Source organism: Bubalus bubalis, chromosome 18 (assembly GCF_019923935.1).
Source record: "Bubalus bubalis isolate 160015118507 breed Murrah chromosome 18, NDDB_SH_1, whole genome shotgun sequence".
NCBI lineage: Eukaryota > Metazoa > Chordata > Mammalia > Artiodactyla > Bovidae > Bubalus > Bubalus bubalis.
The window spans coordinates 32,021,481-32,046,703 of NC_059174.1; positions in this window are offsets into that span (position 1 = coordinate 32,021,481).

The window sequence follows — 25,223 nt, forward strand, 5'->3', positions numbered from 1 at the left end:
AATAAACTATGGCAGAAATAGTATTGTTTTTTATCTGAGACCAGCGCTTATGGGGTCTCAGTGTCCAGCTCTCTGCAACTCCATGGGCTGTAGCCCGCCAGGCTCCTCTGTCCATGGAATTCTCCAGGCAGGAACACTGGAGTGGGTAGCCATTCCCTTCTCAAAGGTATCTTCCCAACCCAGGGATTGAACCTGGATCTTCCACATTGCAAGCAGATTCTTTACCATCTGAGCCACCAGAGAAGCCCTTTAGGGGGTCTTGACAGTGTTAAGTTTTGCCTTTTCATGAAACAACTTGGATCTAGGCTACTGAATGAGGAATCAAGGAAAGCAAAGTCCTCCACCAATAGTCAGAACAAGGACCCAGTCTAGAATGCTCCAGCCCTACAAGCTCCCTGCTGAATGAACCATAAGAGTCACCTGAGCCAACCTCACATGGAGAACCACCCAGCCAAATAGCAGCATCATAAAAAATAATGAATAGTTGTTTTTAAGTCACTACATTTTGGGGTTTTTCATTATGTAGAAATAGGTAAACAAACCACACAGTGTCTCACAAACAGCGAAGAATCCAGGGCAGGCCATGCATTTGTAACTTTCTACAGCTTTTCAAATTAGATTGCACAGAGACATTGGAAAACTAGATGGACTTAGGGTTAAAAATTGCACAATCATGAGGGGAGATTCTTCTCTCTCCTAAGCTGACACACACATTTGGTGTATGCTTACTTTTCTACCATGGTTATACAACCTTTGGTCTTAACCATCCTTCTGCTAAATGCACAGTCTCCAGAATAGATAGCTCCAGCTTCTGCAGGCCCTGTTCTTATTCCGTTGTCCACTTGTCTCTTCCCAACCAATCCCCTTCCCTCCTATTATACATTTCTCTCACTTTCCTGTGAGCTATTAGGTGCTAAATAACCCAAAGTGAGAACTATTCAGCCTATTGCAGACTTAGACATATAGAAAGCAATATGTCATTATTGCTCTTGATTTTGTTGTCTGAATTGCTCTACTAATGTAGGCACAATAGACATGCAGTCTGACAGTGGTTTAAAAAAATGGTTTACTAGCTGTCTTAGATGAGGGATGCCCAAATTATGAATGTACAAAAATAGTCTCCACAAAAATCTATTTATGAACTTAAAAAAAACAACAAAACTCTTCCTTTTATTCCTAGGCCCCACAAGAATGGGCACACAACCAGCAATTGGAAAAAGTCTCATTGTTTTGTAATAGACTTGTACCTGTTTTCCCAGCCTAACTCAGCTGACAAAATCAACAAATTTTCAGTCTGAGCTAGAGGTTTCTGGCCTTTTTACCTGCTCCTCTTTTCCTCCTTAACATATATCCAGGGTGTTGTAAAGATAAATTTTGTTGGGATATGGAGTTATAGACAATAAGAGCTGGAAGGAACCATAAAGCTACCTATGTCACTCCAAAACTGTGGCATAAATGACATATCGTGAACCCTGCTCCACTCTTGAAAATGTTAAATCAAATGTAAAATCAACTAAACCTGAGTCTCCCTGTCCCCACTCTCCATTCCTAACCAGGTCCCAGATGCCTATGTAAATAATCCCAATTAGAAATGCATTCATCACATAAAAACTCACCAAATGAATGCCTACAGGAAATAACACTCCAATAAATCTTGAAAAATGTCTGCTATTCACCATCTTCAAAGTTATGAGCATATGGAAATGAACATAATGTTTGCAATTAAAAGACTTACTTGACTTCAGGTACAGTAAAAACATGCCTGAACCTTTAAAATGTATTCCAAGACTATGAATAAGGTTCTATAAAAGTTGGAGTATGCTTTATGATATAGAGATTTATCATTTACTTCTCCAAAACTCTTTTCTTTCAGTGACTTGCTTCCTCCTTCAATATGCTTTTTATGCATATATTACAGAGATGATATCTCAAATTTTTCCATGTATCTCAAAAAGAACTAGGTAATAATATTTTGTTGATGATCATGAAAATGATTTTGCAATAGCTATTACAAACTGTTAATCCTGGAATATTAATGCCTCCCACTCGTGATTATTTTAATGAGGTAATCCATAAATTCTCCATCAAGCGGTAATTCCCTTTATAGTACTTATTTATAAGGGTGTGTTTCTACAGAATATTTTGGGGAATTAAATCATTTTCTTCTCCATTGCTTCCAATAGAGATTTCTCTTTTAAAGAAAGTCAGCAAGACAAAGTTAGAAAATTTAACCTCTCAAGGTCTCTATTCACGCACTTGAGTTTCTTCTATGGGGGGAATCAGCAAATCTTTTCTTTAAGGAGCCAGATAATAAATGTTTTATATTGTCTGGGCCATATGGTCACTATTGTGAGTGTGTGCTAAGTCGCTTCAGTTGTGTCTGACTCTTTTGAGACCCTATGGACTCTAGCTTGTCAGCTTCCTCTGTCCATGGGATTCTCCAGGCAAGACTAGTGGAGTGAGTTGCCATGCCCTCCTCTAGGGGACCTTCCTGGCCAGGGAATTGAACCTAGGTTTCTTACATCTCCTGCATTAGCAAGCGGTTCTTTACCACTAGCACCACCTGGGAAGCCCACAGTTTCTATTCAGTTCAGTTCAGTTCAGTTGCTCAGTAGTGTCTGACTCTTTGTGACACCATGAATTGCAGCACGCCAGGCCTCCCTGTCCATCACCAACTCCCGGAGTTCACCCAAACTCTTGTCCATTGAGTCGGTGATGCCATCCAGCCATCTCATGCTCTGTCATCCCCTTCTCCTCCTGCCCCCAATCCCTCCCAGCATCATGAGTCAACCCTTCTCATGAGGTGGCCAAAGTACTGGAGTTTCACCTTTAGCATCATTCCTTCCAAAGAACACCCAGGACTGATCTCCTTTAGAATGGACTGGTTGGATCTCCTTACAATCCAAGGGACTCTCAAGAGTCTTCTCCAACATAACAGTTCAAAAGCATCAATTTTTCAGTGCTCAGCGTTTCTATTACAGCCATTCAATTGTGCTTTGTAGAGGTAAAACAGGCATAGAAAATCTGTAACTAAATTGATGAGGTGACTCCCAGTAAAATGGCTGCACATTGAACTTGGCCCAGAGCCATAAATTCACTGACTTCCTTTTTTAAGATCCCCTGAAGGAGGGCACAGCAACCCAATCCAGTATTCTTGCCTGGAGAATCCCATGGACAGAGGAGCCTGGCAGGCTGTAGTCCATAGGGTTGCACAGAGTGGGACACAACTGAAGCAACTTAGCACGTGCACACACAGATACTTTTCCAAGACCTCTTTGGACCCTCCATTGACCCACTATTTCCTATAAAGTAAATTTTGTAATTTGAGGATGAATCTGATCTTTACAATTTACCTGGGACTTCCCTGGTGGCTCAGATGGTAAAGCATCTATCTACAGTCCGGGAGACCTGGGTTCGATCCCTGGGTCAGGAAGATTCCCTGGAGAAGGAAATGGCAACCCACTCCAGTACTCTTGCCTAGAAAATCCCATGGACGGAGGAGCCTGGTGCAGGCTACTGCCCATGGGGTCACAAAGAGTCAGACACAACTGAGTGACTTCACTTGATCTTTACAAAGTAACTTTAATTTAGTAAATTAAATATATATTCAAATTTTTGTAATTAATAAAAAGTAAAAAGCTTCTACTTTTACAGGATGCTACTTCAAATACTTCAATCCTATTCTTATGTTCTCTTATTCCTTTCCTGCTCTGGGCACTAATTCCTCAATTTTTCCATAAATAGTATATTTTTAGGCCATTTCCTCTTTCTGCCAGTTCCCTCTGAACAGGATTCTTTGGCCAAAGTTCATTCAGTATCCAGAATGAAAACCAATATTACAAGTATGTTATGGCCACTGTCACAAAGTAGAAACATCATCTCCCTACTTCTGACACTATTTTTCTCTTAGCCTCATTCACAAATCCATTTTCTGACCTACCAGGAGCTGGCCATTCATTGTGCTTTTAAGGAATTATTAAAAATGAGATATTTGGCAGGTGAGAAGAGAAATGCCATGTGAATAGCACATTAGAAAGATATGTGATTTTTGCAGTGTAAGCTTGAGAAAGAGGATTAAATTAAACCCTAATAAAATTAGGGAAAAGGAGCATCTCCTATAGTCTTCTGGAAGAGGGAGCTGAGACTCAGAGGAGATGATACACTCTTGTCTGAACACTAGCATGATGTTTTCATGGGCAAACTAAGGTCCTGTCTTGTCCATTAGGGTTATAGGCTTTATGTTGCCCATGAGATGTATGGAGAAGTAGCTTGGATACCTATAAGATTTCTCCTCCAGCTTGGTTGACTGAAAGTAATATTCATCTGTCTCTAAGGCTCAGATGGGACTATGAAGTTGGAGTTAACAAATCCTTGGAATCTTTTTCTTTCCCCTGCAATTACATTATTTTCCATTCTGACTTAATGTTCTCCATCTCCTGCTCTCTCTGAGAGCTTCACTTTCAAATGTGGGTGCCCTACCTATGGCTGCTGCCTGGCTTCCTTGGCACCAGGCACGTGGAATAGAAACCTGATGACTTGCCCCACAGGAGTCCAGAGAATGAGGGTGCAGTGTCAACTGAGGTTTTGGCACAGCAAGCAGATGAGGGCAATGAACAGAGCAGAGGCCAAATGTAGAGTCTCCCACTTCCTTCAAATAAACTCTGCAAGGTCAGAGGCTATGTGAAAGGATCGCATGACGTAACCTGATAGTAGTCTTTCTCTTTCTGACAGCTTCTGTTTAGACAACTGTGTTGGTTTCGTACACGTCAGTGGTATTTAACTTCACTGTAGCCTTCCCCAGATCCCTGCCTTTTGTTTCCAAGACCTGTCCTCATGTATCTTATTGAAAAGCATATGAGAGGTTAGCTATTAAAATTTTAGATATATCATGAGCAAGCAATGAAAGGCTTATCATTATATTTTATTTTTAGTTTCAAAACAATCCTAAGAGTACATGAAATAGTGTCAAATTTACTACTTCTTGTTTATTCTTTATTTATTATTATTATTATTGCTCTGTCAATCACTCTTCTGTTAGAACTTGTGTCTATGACTTTGGAAAAAATGAGGAGCCTTGCTGAAATAGACACATACATGTCAACATTCACTTTTAAGTGGTTCCAGGTCTGTGCTTGAATGCATAAAGTGATGATAATGCTGTCTAGTGCCCAGGTCTACAGCACCATATTTGCATGTTGTTTGAAAAGATGATATTTGAGCACATCAGACAATCTCAAACTTCAGTATCATTCCCTTCATTTGCAACAACTGGCTCTTCCTTTATTCTTTTTTTTTTTTTTTTTTGCAAAATATTTTTGAGCTCCCACTACCTGCCAGGCACTGTTCCAGGTGTTAAAATCTGGGACACAGCAGTGTAAAACTTACACTTCCATCATATCAACATTGGGAAGGAGCCCAGCACTTATTTTTTCCCACACTGTTACCTCCAGAGTGAAAATTTTCATGGAAAGGAGACATCAAATGTGGCAAATGCATAGTCATTCACACATGAGGGACATTCCTTCTTTTTCCATAACAACTCTTTATTTAAAAAGAAATGGTAGTGAAGTAATTATGAACTACATAGTGTTTCCTAATAAAAGGAAATGTAACTTCACTCTAATGTAAAGTAACTTCCTAATAAAAGGATGTAACTTCACTCTAGCCATTATTGTGCTTATCCTGATTTGACTAATGTGTATTTAGTATAGCTAAGTATTTGAGTGTATCTACTACATGCAATTATTTCTAAGTCAACTGAACTATTGTTTCAGTTCTAAAGAGACATTTTTATTTTGTACATTTGAAAAAAATACAAGTAGTTATCTAGGTACCAAAAAAGTCACCACACTTCTTCACAGAAAAGAGAGGCAGTGCTCTCTATCAATTTATTAATAAAAGTAATAGAATCAATGATAATTGAGAACACATCCTCCCTTGAAGTTGACTATGTTTGCTGCAGTAAGCAAAGCATTCTTTGATTATGATGAATGGGTTTTGCAGCCTTTTCATGATTGTGCAACATACAGTCTGTAATGAAGCTGTGAGGTGTGCTTTTCTTAGGGAACTATTCTGGAATTTACCCAAGCTTAGCAGGGGCGTCATCTGTGTAGATCAATCCACATGTGGCTGTGTATTTTTATGCTTCTAACAGAAGTCTTTGATAAGCTTGAACACATCATTGTCTTTGCTTTTTAAATGCAGTGGTTCATAACACAAGCTGTGTTTGTCTGTGATCAGTTTCTCTTTTATGGATTCCACAAACACGGATGGCTGAATACAGTTACAACTGCCATTCACTCGTTGAGTTGAATGCCCACCTTCAAGGGACAAATCTTAGCATTTCTAAAACCTGTTACAAGAGATGTTAGCTCCCTTTATTAATTCTAAAACATTTCACTTGACAATGGAACAAAGTGAAGGATTTTTTGTTTGTTATTGATGTATAGTTACAATACTATTTTTGCCATTTACTAGTTTAATTTTTCTTTTTTTTTATTTTATTTTATTTTTAAACTTTACATAATTGTATTAGTTTTGCCAAATATCAAAATGAATCCGCCACAGGTATACATGCGTTCCCCATCCTGAACCCTCCTCCCTCCTCCCTCCCCATACCATCCATCTGGGTCGTCCCAGTGCACCAGCCCCAAGCATCCAGTATCGTGCATCGAACCTGGACTGGCAACTATAATAAACTCATATATATGATGAAAAAAATCTATGAAAAAGAAACTTCAAATGTGGCAATTTTTACATACAGAAAACTTGGTACTAATGTAGATTCTTATATGTTCATGAAAGTAACCTGACTCAAACCAGAAGAAAAAATGGTGTTATCAGTGCATATAATTAAGTAATCCAAATATAATTTCAGACCTTGCTGGATACAGAGGCTCACTCAGTGTATTTTGAATAAGGTTTTTCTTCTTTATTGTGCACTTCTTTTTGCTTCTCTGTTATTTTCTTCATAAGGAAGATTATCTTTATTCCTTGTCTACCTCTCTGTTCCCCACCAGCTGAAGACTGATCTCGAAGTTAAATAGGAAAATCTTTTCTTCTCTTAAAATTGAAAAAAAAAAAAAAAAAAGAAGAAGAAGTTGTCAGGCATTTGTTGGTTCTGATTGGTTTAGTCCTGGCCATCTCACTATCCCTAAATCAAGCTTTGAGGTTGAGAGAAGTGAGACTCTGGTTGGCCAACCAGGTTACATACTCAACTCCTGGCACTAAAAATGGACTCAGCTTCACTGTACCCAGAAAGACTAAAGATGATCTGAGAGATCTTAATAAAAGAAGGAGGGTTGAGTGCTGAGCAGCTAGAAAATATCAATAATCTAGATAATATTAACCATATGCTTCCCTCTAAGGACGTACCTTCTGCTCGAGACCCAAGTGTCCTGCTGCCGTCACGTAGATGTGAGTGTGTCAGTGTCATAGCCAAATTTATTCCCACATCCCGTTTCAGTTCAGGCAGCATCTATACTTTGACATTGACATTTAAAAATAATGCGTTGCATAGTATCCATCGCAGTCATGGAGTTCTCTCCATTTTATGTCATCTAAGTATATCCCCTGTAAGCAAACATAGCCTTCACACTTGTATTTCTTCATGACATGGACAAGAACCCACAGATAGTAGCAGAAATGGAATGGGGTTTTGTTGTAGGAGTATCCTCTTTCCAGCACATACAGTCTAACTGAATTCAGAGAAAGAATTTGCATTGGCAAATCATCGTATCAGTGCTCATCAAAAAATCACAGAAAATGTGGAAGATAAGATTTGACTCTGTAATTTAACTCAAGCAACTTCCTTGTACTTAGCTCATTACAGACGCTTCACTAGAGTCATCAAGGTACTAGAAATGCCAGCACAAATTTGTCTTGATATGTTGCTTCCTCATCTTAATTTATGTCTTTAATGATGTGACTTTTAAACAAATCATATGAGTCTCCCATTTCCAGAAAAAGCAGCTTCCACTCTTGCTCCATAGGGTGACATGCAAATATATCCATACCTCTTGGTTGTGTGAACAAAACGCGATGGACTGAGCACTGATACGATGATTTGCCAATGCAAATTCTTTCTCTGAATTCAGTTAGACTGTATGTGCTGGAAAGAGGATACTCCTACAACAAAACCCCATTCCATTGCTGCTACTATCAGTCTCCATCAGAAATAGCCAACACCTACCATCGCACTGCAGCAACGTAATCAGAAAAACCAAAATGCCACTTTCTATTTCTCATGTCTTTCATCCTGTTCTCCCCCATTTCATCTCTACCCAAATCAGTTATTCCTTACTTCCCTGCACATCATTTTCTGCTGGATACTCACAAGTCCAAGACACACATCCCACTTTACTCTTTCATGGAATCAAAGAGTCTTTACATTGAATGGGACCTTTCAGTTCACCTGGTATTGTACTTAAGTTATCACACTAACATCCCCAACAAATAATTCATCTCTAAGTCTCTGCTTTATAGAAGGAGAGGTATTTGGAGTGGTTCAAATCATGGGTGCCAGGGCTGAGACCTAGGGCTCCGATCCTAGCTTTCTCACAGGCGTCAGTAATCTTGGAAATTACTTCCACTTCTAATTTCATCATATGGAAATACTGATGGAAATAATTTTACCTATTCGTTGGGGTTCTAATAGGAAATTTATGAGGTACTGCCTATATAATGAGTTTAACACAAGGTCAGGTATAAGCTCAATAAGTGATAATATCTGCAATAAATGATAACATTTACATACCCATATCTATCTATATGTCTATATTGATAACTCTATATTTGACATATTTATTATTATTTAATTATGACATACATAATTAATAATGGTCAAAATAGAAAATGTGGATAATATGGAATTGAAGAACAGAAAAAATATGTGCAGAATTTATCTGATGAGAGCCAAAGGCTGTTTAATTAGTTGATTTTCTCTTCAAGTTTTCTTCCTCTGAATATTTTTTCTTACATAGTTGATATCGTATTATGGATATACATTGAAACATATTTTTAATAGTGTAATGTAAGTCATTCTACATGTTATTAAAAATGCTACACAAACATCATTTTTAATGGTTGATTAACTTTCTGTCATGCAGACTTTCCCTAATTTACTTAACCATGCCCCAGTTTTTGAACACTGAGGACAAATATTTTTTAAGCTATATTTGCATAAAAACATGAGAATTATACATTTTAACAGACAGTTTGTTGGAAAGAAAATAAATAGGACAATAGATGTCCAACATGACCAAAAGAAAAAGGATGTGGGAAAAGATGCCCAAAATAGTTTTTCTTCTTCTAATTCTTTATTATCCTGACACTAAAATTAATATTGGGGCTTCCCAGGAGGTACAGTGTTAAAGAATCCACCTGCCAATGCAGGAGACATGGGGTCAATCCCTGGTTGGAGAATATCCCCTGGAGCAGGAAATGGCAATCCATTCCAATATTTTTGTCTGGAGAACTCCATGGACAGAGGAGCCTGGTGGGCTACAGTCTGTGGGGTCATAAAGAGTCAGACATGACTGAGCCACTAACAATATTAATACTATTTCTAATAATAACACTTACTGATTGTCCACTATGTGCCAGAAATGCTGCATTATTTAATTCAGTCATCTCTAAAGACTCATGAGGTCGCTGGTAATAGCTGGTTTTATACAGAGGAAATGAAGCATAAGAGATGTAAGCATCTTTCAAAAATCAAGTCAGCAGTGGTCGAGTCAGGATTTTAATCTAAATCTGACTGCCTAAGATGCCCTTGTTCTTTCCCAAAGCCAGGTGGCCAGCCCAATCTTTATCTATCTGATATCTTCACCTTGGTGTCAAATAGGATCCCTCAACAGCTATAGCAAAGGTAAGATTCTTTGTTAGATTTGAAGAGAACACAATGCAGACTCTATCAGAAAAAGGAATCTTTTCCTCAAAAAGGAACTGTTACTCTAGAAGTTGAACACAAAGTAAGCCTAGACCTTATTCCAGTTGATTCCTTAACAGCCTAATTTTGATGTCATGTGTTCAATCCAGTGATGGCAATTCTAATCCCCTTTGCCAGCTTTTCGGAGAAGGCTATGGCAACCCACTCCAGTAATCTTGCCTGGAAAATCCCAGAGACAGTGGAGCCTGGTGGGCTGCCATCTCTCGGGTCGCACAGAGTCGGACACGACTGAAGCGACTTAGCAGCAGTAGCAGTGGCCAGCTATTAATTTAGGAATGGCAGGGAAAGTTTTGACAGGAAGGAGTAGAGGGAAATGTAGAATTTATGTAAATGTTTCTTCAGGCTGAAGAAAGAGAACCTATGAATAATGATCCTTCTTCTTGCCCTTAATTGTTTTGTCTGGATATGACGCCTGGAACTGTAGCAGTCTCCTTGTTGGTAGACTGAGGATGAAGTAGTGTGAAAGATATTAATGTGGAGACATGACATAAATTATAAGTCATCAATGATCTGCCATATTTACCTTTTCCTGGACTCCCCATTATGGAAGATAATGAATGTCCTCATTATTTAATTCTGTTTTAGGTCAAGCCATCTGTTACTTGCTACTGAAAGCATTCTATCTGACTTTAAGAGGTCTATAGGACCTAGGATCCTCAACTCAAATTAAGTACATAATGTTTTAGACCACATCTATCATATAAAAAAACCCATAACTCACCTCTGATAGTTCTAAGGCAAATATTATTCCATTTAAATAATGGGAAATCAGAAACAAAAGATTAAGTAACTTGACAAGGAGTAGTTTAAGTAAATGTCAATATCACAATTTGAACAAAGTTACAATAGCACCAGGACCCGTAATCTTCATGATATATAATGACTAATTTTTGGATGCTTCTTTATGGAAGGCTCAACACTTCCTTGGCCTTTATTCCACTTGATCTTTGTTGCAGTCTGCCCACCTGAAAAAAAAAAAAAAATATTTGTATGTGTTCACTCCTGAGTATATGGTAGTCCATAAGGGTGCAAGCTCTTTTCAGGATCGTGCATTAAGGTAAGAGACGCAGACAAGATTCACCCTTGAGAATGAAAGAGATCTCAGTCCAGTTCAGTTCAGTTCAGTCACTCAGTCATGTCCGACTCTCTGCGACCCCATGAATCGCAGCACGCCAGGCCTCCCTGTCCATCACCAACTCCCAGATTTCACTCAAACTCACGTCCATCAAGTCGGTGATGCCATCCAGCCATCTCATCCTCTGTCGTCCCCTTTTCCTCCTGCCCCCAATCCCTCCCAGCATCAGAGTCTTTTCCAATGAGTCAACTCTTCGCATGAGGTGGCCAAAGTACTGGAGTTTCAGCTTTAGCATCATTCCTTCCAAAGAACACCCAGGGCTGATCTCCTTCAGAATGGACTGGTTGGATCTCCTTGCAGTCCAAGGGACTCACAAGAGTCTTCTCCAACACCACAGTTCAAAAGCATCAATTCTTCGGCCCTCAGCCTTCTTCACAGTCCAACTCTCACATCCATACATGACCACTGGAAAAACCATAGCCTTGACTAGACGGACCTTTGTTGGCAAAGTAATGTCTCTGCTTTTGAATATGCTATCTAGGTCGGTCATAACTTTTCTTCCAAGGAGTTAGCATCTTTCTGCTATATAGCAAAATGATTTTGTTCACAATGTAGTCTTCTTACTTCAATCTCCCTCATGTAAATTAATGGCATGTGGCTAGTTCTGAGCAACATTGGCAAGAATTATCCTTAGCCCAGGGTAAATAAGAAAGGAGTCTTTTACTCTTCCTTATCTCTTCCCCTCATTTGTATGGCTGGAAGTGAAGAACATCAAGATTTTGCGGTCACTAGATGGTGACTGCAGCCATGAAATTAAAAGACGCTTACTCCTTGGAAGGAAAGTTATGACCAACCTAGATAGCATATTGAAAATCAGAGACATTACTTTGCCAACAAAGGTCCATCTAGTCAAGGCTATGGTTTTTCAAGTGGTCATGTATGTATGTGAGAGTTGGACTGTGAAGAAAGCTGAGTGCTGAAGAATTGATGATTATGAACTGTGGTGCTGGAGAAGACTCTTGCAAGTCCCTTGAATGGCAAGGAGATCCAACCAGTCCATTCTAAAGGAGACCAGTCCTGGGTGTTCATTGGAAGGACTGATGCTGAGGCTGAAAAGATCCTGATGCTGGGAGGGATTGGGGGCAAGAGGAGAAGGGGATGACAGAGGATGAGATGGCTGGATGGCATCAATGCACATGAGTTTGGGTGAACTCTGGGAGTTGGTGATGGACAGGGAGGCGTGGTGTGCTGTGATTCATGGGGTTGCAAAGAGTCGGACATGACTGAGCGACTGAACTGAACTGAGATGGTAGCAGCCAAGATCCAGCCTGGCTCCCACAGTTAACATGGATGAGAGTTAAACAAACCTCAAATCCCCATAGGATGTAACATGAGTATGAAATTACATCTAATGGATTAAAACCACTGAAACTCTGGAAGTGTGCATTACTGCAGCACACACATCTTATTCTATCTCAGCTGCTATAAAGTTGTCAATGGCTACTTGGCTTACCCAGTACCTAAGAAGAGGTTTGGTTTAGCTTCTAAGTGCCTAGTAGACCATTTCTGCATATAACACCTTTCTAGGTTTTCAGCCTCCATTTTACAGTCTTCAGATGCAAAACACTGATGCTTTATAAAGCTCCTTCTTTCCTTTGTTTTGCATGGGTGAATAGTTGCTTTATTTATTATATAGTTGGTGGTTGTTATGGAGAATTTTTCTTTACTATGCTTCAGATTTATAGAGCTGGGCTGCCCTTTTATTAGGCAATATATTCAGTTTGGCATTCTTAGGTGCCTAGAGAATTTGGCATAGATATACTTTTGTCATAAAAAATCCTCATAATGATTATTATTAGCATACCGTGTTGTTTATCAAGCCTCGGAGCTTGATAAAAAAGAAAATCACTTGGAGTTTTGAGAAGCTAAGTCTTTTGCTCTTTGAGTAGAGCGAAAAATGGCATAAATATTTCTGGGTCTTGGTGAATATACTGGCCAAGAAACACACAAGCTACTAACATTACAAACAAGGCATTGTTGTCGGCATCCTTGAAACTAAGGCTTCCCCACTCTGCAATGGATTTAACACACCTGAATTTCCCCCGTTGTACCTCCAGGGCACAGTTACAATTTATCTTAATTTTGAAATCATCAAATCCCTACCAACTATTCCTGGAAAGAGAAAGGCTCAGTTTCTCACCCCTAACATTGGTAAGCCTGAAGAAACATTGAGAATACCTAAATGACGCTGCTCGAAGGACAGGCAAGAAAAAGAGAGGCAGAGAAATGGGAAACGGTTTTGAAAGGAACAAAGCAGTTCAGGTCCAGCCAAAGGTGCTTCTGTGTTTATTGAACATCTTCTTCCAGACCCTAAAATACGGAACGCCTGGGCCACACCATGTGTCCTCCAATGTGCATTCTGTGGCCAGTCACTCTGCTCTACATCTAGGATTTAACAAAACATAACTATAGACAGTTAGGATGGCTGTTATCTCAAGGCATTAACTACTACTATTGTGTGTTGAACACCTACTAAGTGCCAAAAACTAAGCTACAATCCTTTAATTCTCACAAAAATCCCATGAGGTAGGAATCATCATCTTAAGGATGTTCAGAAAAGTTGAGGGATTTATCACTAAACCTAGTAAGTAACAAGTTATCTCCTTCCTATCAAGTGTTCCTATGCAACATTGTCTTAGGAACAAAGGAAAGAATCCTTATCTCCATTTTACACAAAGATAGATGTGACAAAGAAATGCTGAGCAATTATTTAAAATATTGCCTTAAGTCAGTGATGGAGCTGGAACTAACTATAACCAAAGTCCCAAGAATCAGAGATTGTTCTTCTCCTACTGAAATCTTAGTTTCTATATTGAAGTTAATGTCAGAGGAAGTTAAGAATGGAATGAATATAGACTGAAAAACGTTTTTTTTTCTCTTTTCAAACCTTTGTTTTCCATAGACAGTGAAGTGTCTACATAGCATGTATGTTTCACGCCTTAAAATGTATCTGAGAGTATAGTTTCATTTTTTGGAAGAGAAGAGGTAATTTGGCAGATGACAGCACTCAGCTGATGCTGTGTTGTCGTCATGGAAAGAAGACTATGGTCCAAGAGCCAGACAAGATCCAGACCCAAGGTCAGATTGAGGAAGATGCTCTGCATCCTCATGCCTCAAGATAAACCTCATGAGCATCTACGAGCATCTCCAGTTCACCCAAAAACACTCCGCTTGAAATTTTATTTCAGGGCTTCATTACTTCAGGAATGAGGATGGCTGCCAAAGGCATGGAATTTAGATAATCAAGAGTCTTGAAGCCTGCAACCTCATTTTGAAGATGAGAAAGCTGTGGTCCAGAGAGAGATTGTGGCTTGTCAAAGGCCATGTAGCTAGATTTGTCACAAAATCTAAACCAGAAGGAAGTTTATTATGAATCTCACATCATAGTCAAATATCTGGAAACCAGGATATATAATCTGTAGACAAAATCATAATGACCTGGAGGTAAAGAAAGCTGAGAAGCATAAAAAAAGTATCTGTGATTGTGACACTAAGCCAAAGGCAGAGAAGAGAAAGAAAAGTAGGACAAGAAATTGCTCTATGTACAGTTAGTTAGCATTTATTATTCCCTCCTCCATGGAAAAACATAACACTGGAACGAAGGATAGTGAGGGGGGAAACAATTAACTTGACCCTGTCTTAAAGGGACTCATATTCTATTATGGGAGAGTAGACCTGAGTCACAGAGATTGGAAGAGATACATTTTCAAAGAGCAGTGCAGATAAATTGGTACTGGGAGTCAGAAAAGGAACAGATTTCAGAGGTGATCAATCATCTTCAGCCTACTTAACTTGAAGGAAATTTGCTCATAATTCAGAGGATATCACATTGTTAGAGCTCATATAATGCCTCCAGCTTAGGAACCCTTATGAAAAAGTACAGAGTGGCTGGTTAAAATAATAAATAAAAGAGTTATGTCTTTTCTCCTCCACCTCCCTCCAGGCACATTATCTACTCAGGCTGTCCTTGCATGTTCTCTTTCCTTTTAAGCCTATCTTATGTGTTGTTGTTGTTGTTGTGTAGTCATAAAATTGTCTCTTTACAACCACATAAACTGTAGTCCACCAGGCTCCTCTGTCCTTGGAATTTTCCAGACAAGAATACTAGAGTCTATTGCCATTTACTTCTCCAGGAGACCTTCCCGACCCAGGGATCAAACCTATATCTCCTGCATTGGCAGGTGGATTCTTTACTTCTGAGTCACCAGGGAAGCCCATACCTTATGTGTTAATCCTGACTTAACTTCTCATTTACTGATGTTTTCTGTCTGCTGACCACAGAGGATACCACTTGATATACATTCCATAAACTACCAACCTACATGATAGAAGTATCATGTAATTAACTTTATTTTTAAATGGGAAATAGAGAGCAAAGACATTAAGATGCTTTGTCAAAAAAGGCATATAGCTAGAAATCACTGGAGCCTGGATTCTAATTCTGAAACCAAAGTTCTAAGTATAATGGAAAAATAAACGGGGCTATAATAAAATTAAAAATGTATATTCATAAAAGACATTGTTAAATCTATGTGTGTGTATGTGTGTGTATATATATATATATATATATATATATATAACTATATAAAATAAACATCTATCTATCATCCCTATATCTGTATACCTAAATGAGAGAGAAAAAAATTTTGCATCTTACACTATATTTTTTCCTCCCCATAGTGGATACCGGTGATATAAGGACACTATTCTCACTAAGTTCTGCTATATTAGGCAAGTCAATTTTCCTTCCTTGGGCTTCAGGAAAAGCAAAAGCTGATTAAACTGAAGAGGCATGTAATGAATGAAATGAAATATGCAGATGTCAGCTTTAGAACTTTCTGGTTACAAATTCCAGGTTCAGTATATCACTGGCTTGTAGACTAGCTATAGCATCTCTCTGTAACTTAGTTTTATCATCTGTAAATACTCACCTGGTTATGCAAACATTAAAGGAGATCATGCATTTTAAATGTTCAATACAGTGCCTAGCACCACACAGTCAAAATAGACAATCGTGAAGTTTTTTATGTTTTGCAAAAATGAAAATTTCCAGTTGTAGAGAGTAGGCATATTATTAGCTTCTGCTTGGCTGTGAATTTAAGAAAGAAGAAACCATGTAATAGTTTCAAAGAAGTAAAAGCCCCAACCACTACCAGTTATAGACAGAATCAGGGAATTTAAAATGTTTCAGGAATAATATCCAGCTGCATATATGCTGGATATGCAAATAAACACACATAGGAGAATGAGAAAAAGAAGTGTAAAAAGCAACTGGCTTAAATATATTGTCTTTGATTCTAACTCACTCAGAAACCTGATACTAACTCCTACTTAGCTGAAAGTGTCCCCCTTTCAATATTGCTTCTTCACAGAAGCTTCCAGAACTCCCTGAAGAGAGTGCAGACAGACCTCACATATATTGTGGGAACAGTTCCAGACCACTTCAACTAAAGCAAATATCAAATAAAGTGAGTTACAAGTTTTTGTTTCTCATTGGATATAAATGATATTTTTACAATCTACTTGAGAAACCTATATGCAGATCAGGAAGCAACAGTTAGAACTGGACATGGAACAACAGACTGCTTCCACATAGGAAAAGGAGTACATCAAGGCTGTATATTGTCACCTTGCTTATTTAACTTAAATGCAGAGTACCTCATGAGAAATGCTGGGCTGAAAGAAGCACAAGCTGGAATCAAGATTGCCGGGAGAGATATCAATAACCTCAGATGACACCACCCTTATGGCAGAAAATGAAGAGGAACTAAAAAGCCTCTTGATGAAAATGAAAGAGGAGAGTGAAAAAGTTGGCTTAAAACTCAACATTCATAAAACGAAGATCATGGCATCTGGTCCCATCACTTCATGGGAAATAGGTGGGGAAACAGTGTCAGACTTTATTTTTGGGGGCTCCAAAATCACTGCAGATGGTGATTGCAGCCATGAAATTAAAAGACACTCCTTGGAAGGAAAGTTATGAGCAACCTAGATAGCATATTCAAAAGCAGAGACATTACTTTGCCAACAAAGGTCTGTCTAGTCAAGGCTGTGGTTTTTCCAGTGGTCCTGTATGGATGTGAGAGTTAGACTGTGAAGAAGGCTGAGTGCTAAAGAATTGATGCTTTTGAACTGTGGTGTTGGAGAAGACTCCTGAGAGTCCCTTGAACTGCAAGGAGATCCAACCAGTCCATTCTGAAGGAGATCAGCCCTGGGATTTCTTTGGAAGGAATGATGCTAAAGCTGAAACTCCAGTACTTTGGCCACCTCATGCGAAAAGTTGACTCATTGGAAAAGACTCTGATGCTGGGAGGGATTGGGGGCAGGAGGAAAAGGGGACGACAGAGGATGAGATGGCTGGATGGCATCACCGACTCCATGGACGTGAGTTTGAGTGAATTCTGGGAGATGGAGGTGGACAGGGTGGCCTGGCGTGCTGCGATTTATGGGGTCGCAAAGAGTTGGACACAATTGAGTGACTGAACTGAACTGAACTATAAATATAGTGTATATTGTAAGTATGTGATAGCATTATATCTAAAAAATCAGTATACATATCTTATTTTTAAAATACTTCATTGCTAAAAAATATACTAACCATCGTCTTGAGCTTTTGCTGGTGGAGTTTTGGAATATAAGCAAGAATTACCAAAATGTGATGCAGAGACAAAAAATCTGCACATGCTGTTGGGAAAAAAATGGTGCTGGTAGACTTGCCTGACACAGAGTTGCCATGGACTTTCAATTTGTTAAAAAAAAAAATGCAGTTTCTGAGAAGTACAATAAAGTGAGGCATGCCTACAGTCCTCTTGTTATATGGATTTCTAAAACCCTGTACTTCTTCGTATCATTGGTTTTCTAAGACTCCACATGCTTCTTTCTCAGATCATCTGCTGTCTTGATTATCATGTGATCATTTCTAAGGGCCTCGTTTCTTCCTGTCTCCAACACTAAAAGGTAGATCCTATGGAAGCAGGAATATGTCACTCTTGTTTCCCACCAGCCCTCACTTTGCCTGTGACAGAACATGGCACAAGTAACAGACAAAATAATAGGAGAATAAACATGAATGTGTGGCAGTTGAAGTGAAAGAGAGGAGAGGGGATAGAAATGTGGGAGAAAGAAGTGATGCTGGGATTTGAGTCAGATCTTCTATAATCAAGCTCAGAGCTTTTCCCTTTATTGCATCAGATTCCATCCTCCCCTCCTTTTTCCTTCCAAAATGTTTACTTTCTTCAAAATAAAATTTTTAAATATAATGCAGGATATAAAATCAACACACAGAAATCACTTGCATTCCTATACACTAATAATGAGAAAACAGAAAGAGAAATTAAGGAAACAATTCCATTCACCATTGCAATGGAAAGAATAAAATACTTAGGAATATATCTACCTAAAGAAACTAAAGACCTATATATAGAAAACTATAAAACACTGGTGAAAGAAATCAAAGAGGACACTAATAGATGGAGAAATATACCATGTTCATGGATTGGAAGAATCAATATAGTGAAAATGAGTATACTACCCAAAGCAATCTATAGATTCAATGCAATCCCTATCAAGCTACCAACAGCATTCTTCACAGAGCTAGAACAAATAATTTCACAATTTGTATGGAAATACAAAAAACCTTGAATAGCCAAAGCGATCTTGAGAAAGAAGAATGGAACTGGAGGAATCAACCTGCCTGACTTCAGGCTCTAGTACAAAGCCACAGTTATCAAGACAGTATGGTACTGGCACAAAGACAGAAATATAGATCAATGGAACAAAATAGAAAGCCCAGAGATAAATCCACGCACATATGGACACCTTATCTTTGACAAACGAGGCAAGAATATACAATGGATTAAAGACAATCTCTTTAACAAGTGGTGCTGGGAAATCTGGTCAACCACTTGTAAAAGAATGAAACTAGAACACTTTCTAACACCATACACAAAAATAAACTCAAAATGGATTAAAGATCTAAATGTAAGACCAGAAACTATAAAACTCCTAGAGGAGAACATAGGCAAAACACTCTCTGACATACATCGCAGCAGGATCCTCTATGACCCACCTCCCAGAATATTGGAAATAAAAGCAAAAATAAACAAATGGGACCTAATTAACCTTAAAAGCTTCTGCACATCAAAGGAAACTATTAGCAAGGTGAAAATACAGCCTTCAGAATGGGAGAAGATAATAGCAAATGAAGCAACTGACAAACAACTAATCTCAAGAATATACAAGCAACTCCTACAGCTCAACTCCAGAAAAATAAATGACCCAATCAAAAAATGGGCCAAAGAACTAAACAGACATTTCTCCAAAGAAGACATACAGATGGCTAACAAACACATGAAAAGATGCTCAACATCACTCATTATCAGAGAAATGCAAATCAAAACCACTATGAGGTACCATTTCACACCAGTCAGAATGGCTGCGATCCAAAAGTCTACAAGTAATAAATGCTGGAGAGGGTGTGGAGAAAAGGGAACCCTCTTACACTGTTGGTGGGAATGCAAACTAGTACAGCCACTATGGAGAACAGTGTGGAGATTCCTTAAAAAACTGGAAATAGACCTGCCTTATGATCCAGCAATCCCACTGCTGGGCATACACACTGAGGAAACCAGAAGGGAAAGAGACACGTGTACCCCAATGTTCATCGCAGCACTGTTTATAATAGCCAGGACATGGAAGCAACCTAGATGTCCATCAGCAGATGAATGGATAAGAAAGCTGTGGTACATATACACAATGGAGTATTACTCAGCCATTAAAAAGAATACATTTGAATCAGTTCTAATGAGGTGGATGAAACTGGAGCCTATTATACAGAGTGAAGTAAGCCAGAAAGAAAAACACCAATACAGTATAGTAACGCATATATATGGAATTTAGAAAGATGGTAACAATAACCCTGTGTACGAGACAGCAAAAGAGACACTGATATATAGAACAGTCTTATGGACTCTGAGAGAGAGGGAGAGGGTGGGAAGATTTGGGAGAATGGCATTGAAACATGTAAAATATCATGTATGAAACGAGTTGCCAGTCCAGGTTCGATGCACGATACTGGATGCTTGGGGCTGGTGCACTGGGACGACCCAGAGGGATGGAATGGGGAGGGAGGAGGGAGGAGGGTTCAGGATGGGGAACACATGTATACCTGTGGCGGATTCATTTTGATATTTGGCAAAACTAATACAATTATGTAAAGTCTAAAAATAAAATAAAATTTAAAAAAAAAGAAAAGAAACTGAAGTTTAGAAAAGTAAAAAATAAATAAATAAATAAATATAATTCAGATCATTATGTGGTTGGATGATGGACTTGCTTTTCAGAAGGTCAAGGGGAAGGTTTTCTTATCTATGGACTTGACACTTTCACTGACACTATTAAACTCGAACAGTGGAGACAAATACCTTGGGCACTGCAATCACCAACTCACTTTTTTTGTTGTTGTTCAGTCCCTAAGATGTGTCCAACTCTTTGCAACCCCATGGACTGCAGCACACCAGGCTTGTCTGTCCTTCACTATCTCCCAGAGTTTGCTCAAACTCATCCATTGAGTCAGTGATGCCATCCAGCCATCTTATCCTCTGTCACCCACTTCTCCTGCCCTCAATATTTCCCAGCATCAGGGTCTTTTCCAATGAGTCGGCTCTTCACATCAGGTGGCCAAAGTATTGGAGCTTCAGCTTTAGCATCAGTTCTGCCAATGCATATTCATAAGTGATTTCCTTTAGGATTGACTGGTTTGATCTCCTTGCTGTCCAAAGCACTCTGAACAGTCTTCTCTAGTACCACAATTTGAAAGCATCAGTTCTTCAGTGCTCAGATTCCTATATGTTCCAACTCTCACATCTGCACATAACTACTTTTAGCACAGCCCAAATAAGGCACAGCTGGGGAATGATGGTGATTAGTTTGTCAACAGCTGGTTGCTGATGAGGTTACCACATCTACAACACTGCATCATGAGTGGGTACAGGTGGCTTTAACCAACAGGACTCTTTGCCTCTAAATCTGCTTCAGTCATGAGTCATCTTGACCCTCCCCTAGGCTCAGGTGCCAATCTTCTAATTCTTGGTTTCTGGACCAAGCGCATCTTTACAGTCTATTGAAAATAAAACTGTCTTCAGCAATGATTTTTCTCAAGGAACATCCTTTTACACCCAGCATTTCCTCTGGGTCTTGCTATTGACATGGACTAGTCTCCAACCAGTCCATCCTAAAGGAAATCACTCCTGAATATTCACTGGAAGAACTGATGTTGAACCTGAAACTCCAATACTTTGGCCACCTGATGTGAAGAACTGACTCATTGGAAAAGACCTTGATGCTGGGAAAGATTGAAGGCAGGAGGAGAAGGGGATGACAGAGGGTGAGATGGTTGGATGGCATCACAAACTCAATGGACATGAGTTTGAGTAAACTTCAGGAGTTGGTGATGGACAGGGAGGCCTGGCATGTTGCAGTCCATAGAGTTGTATAGTAGATGGTAGACAGTGTTCTGGTTCAGCCATTACCCTTGTTATCAGAGGCCCAGCTTCTTCTGCATAATTATATAATTACCTGGGACCTAGTTAGTAGGAAACTCACAGACAAAACTATCCTCCTTCCTCCCTACTATTTAATAAATGATTGAACTAAGACTGGTTCCAAATAGGAAAAGGAATACGTCAGGCTGTATATTGTCACCCTGTTTATTTAACTTATATGCAGAGTACATCATAAGAAACGCTGGACTGGAAGAAACACAAGCTGGAATCAAGATAACCGGGAGAAATATCAATAACCTCAGATATGCAGATGACACCACCATTATGGCAGAAAGTGAAGAGGAACTCAAAAGCCTCTTGATGAAAGTGAAAGTGGAGAGTGAAAAAGTTGGCTTAAAGCTCAACATTCAGAAAACGAAGATCACGGCATCTGGTCCCATCACTTCATGGGAAATAGATGGGGAAAGAGTAGAAACAGTGTCAGACTTTATTTTTCTGGACTCCAAAATCACTGCAGATGGTGATTGCAGCCATGAAATTAAAAGACGCTTACTCCTTGGAAGGAAAGTTATGACCAACCTAGATAGCATATTCAAAAGCAGAGACATTACTTTGCCAACAAAGGTTCGTCTAGTCAAGGCTATGGTTTTTCCAGTGGTCATGTATGGATGTGAGAGTTGGGCTGTGAAGAGGGCTGAGCGCCAAAGAATTGATGCTTTTGAAGTGTGGTGTTGGAGAAGACTCTTGAGAGTCCCTTGGACTGCAAGGAGATCCAACCAGTCCATTCTGAAGGAGATCAGCCCTGGGTGTTCTTTGGAAGGAATGATGCTAAAGCTGAAACTCCAGTACTTTGGCCACCTCATGCGAAGAGTTGACTCATTGGAAAAGACTGTGATGCTGGGAGGGATTGGGGGCAGGAGGAGAAGGGGACGACATAGGATGAGATGGCTGGATGGCATCATTGACTCGATGGACGTGAGTCTCGGTGAACTCCGGGAGTTGGTGATGGACAGGGAGGCCTGGCGTGCTGCGATTCATGGGGTCGCAGAGTTGGACATGACTGAGCGACTGATCTGATCTGATCTGAAGGCCCACAGAGAGGAAATAATTTGACTAAGGTATCACATTATGATACATTGTAACACAGTTAGATCTAGATCCAAGTATCCTTGACTTGAGTGCTAAGTACCTCTGTAGGAAGAAAATCATTTTTTTCTTCTTTCTTTTTCCCTTCCATCCTTCCTTTCACTCTCTCGCTTTCTGTGTCTTCCTTTCTCTCTCTTCCTCTCTTGCTTTTTTTTTTTTTTTTTAAATGCATTGTAGGTACTGGGTCAAACCTAGGTATCCAGGCTCTTTCTATGGACAAATATCCAGGCCCTTATTATGAATCCCACTGGTGACTCCCACTTCTCTCTTCTATTAAGTCAACAAGAAAAGTAAGAGTGTGCTCCTCCCCTCTTCCCATTTTTACTACAGATTTAATGTCAGAGTCAGCAAAATACCCACCTCACCCCTACCCCTACCTCACAAACATGTATGTCTTGATTTAGACTAAGACTTGATACCTACTGAATAGCCACTAAATACATCCATACACAGGATGGAGCCTGTTTAAACCTTATTATAGTTCATTTTAATGTAAATTTAGTGATCACTTAAGGGCTGCCCCAAAGGCCATGACTCTGCTCCCCTAGTGCAACTCCCCTCCCCAAACATCCTGGAAAAATAAACAGAAAGAAACATGATCCACATTTTTTCATGTCTGCTAACTTTGCTACATGTGGTAACCAAGTAGGTTACTGTAATAGGAAACGGTTGTAATTAAGCCCTTTTCTTGCCATGCCATGTAGGAGCTGAGAGTCTGCTGGAAGTGATAAGAAAGTTCTGTTCTACTGAATGTTTTGACGTTGTCTTTTGAAATTTATAGCTACAGAGTATAAAACCTTTTTTATTTGGGTTGTGGGTGACTGAGAACCATATAAACAATTATATATGAATTGGAAATACAATATTAAATGTTAAACAAAGGGTATATTTTCTCCTAATTACAATGAGGCTGTATTTTTCTAATGGACTCCCATGATTCAAACATATTAAATTGAAAAAAAAAAAAAAGACCTTCAATCTTCCAGTCAGTTATAAAACCCTGGTGTACAGAGAAACTTTACAACAGCATGGGAGTTTATAATCCTCCAGCAGGAGGATTAGAAATTTGCAATGAGAGAAGTCCTTAATCTTGCACTTACATAACTGCACATTTCTTAGATTTAATTTGTACAAATCAAAAAAATGAAGATCATTTTGTTCTTTTCTAAAGCGTACTCATAGATAAATGATGACTAGTTAGAGCCTATTGAACATTTGAAACATTTGTAGGATGTAATTTATTCATACCAAATACATCAGAAAAGTAACTCTCGTGTTAAATTACAGCATGAAGAAATTAAAAGGCAAAAGTGAGCAGTCAGCTTTAAATGGATGCTCTGAGGTTTGTAGAAAATGTCAAAAGAGTTCAAATGTTCATAATGTGAAAGTAAATATTTGGGCATACTGTGGAAAGGCCTTGTCCTAATGTAAGACAATACAGTTCTTCATGAAATATAAAGAGGAGACTGTTTAGTCTAGCTTAATTTCCATATGTTTTATTAATAAACAATTATACCAAAAAGGTATGTTCTTGCTCCCCCTCTTCCTTATTCAGCTCTGTCTAGTTTTCCCATTAAGTTCAAACCAATTGTAATTTTCCTTTTTCTTACTGATTTTTTGTCATTTATCAGAAAGTTTGCTGGATCAATAAAACATATATCTATGAAGACTTGAAGTTAGGAGACTAATAATGTGACTTGGTCCATAGGATGTAGCAATAGCTAAAGTCACCTGTCCATTATGCCTTCCTAACGTGTGAGGGGAGATACAGACACAAAGAAGTCAAAGGCAGGCAAAATACTGCTTTACACATGGCTGGCTTTGACCTTAAACTTGGTAAACTGAGCCAAATTATATGCAGAATACATTTGATATGGTGTGATATTTAAAATGATAATTTTCTTTAAGCTTAAATTTGCATCTTGGGACTTATCACTTTGCTATTGCTATTGCTAAGTCGCGTCAGTCGTGTCCGACTCTGTGCGACCCCACAGACGGCAGCACACCAGACTTCCCCGTCCCTGGGATTCTCCAGGCAAGAACACTTGAGTGGGTTGCCATTTCCTTCTCCAATGCGTGAAAATGAAAAGTGAAAGTGAAGTCGCTCAGTCGTGTCCGACTCTTAGCAACCCCATGGACTGCAGCCTACCAGGCTCTCCCATCCAATCACTTTAGTAAATCTAAAATAACAATATAACTTGTGGACTTTTGGATCGAAGCCATTCTGACTGGCGTGAAATGGTACCTCATAGTGGTTGCAATAAATGCAGGAGAGGGTGTGGAGAAAAGGGAACCCTCTTACACTGTTGGTGGGAATGCAAACTAGTACAGCCACCACTATGGAGAACAGTGTGGAGATTCCTTAAAAAACTGAAAATAGAGCTGCCTTATGATCCAGCAATCCCACTGCTGGGCATACACACTGAGGAAACCAGAATTGAAAGAGACATGTGTACCCCAATGTTCATCGCACCTCTGTTTATAATAGCCA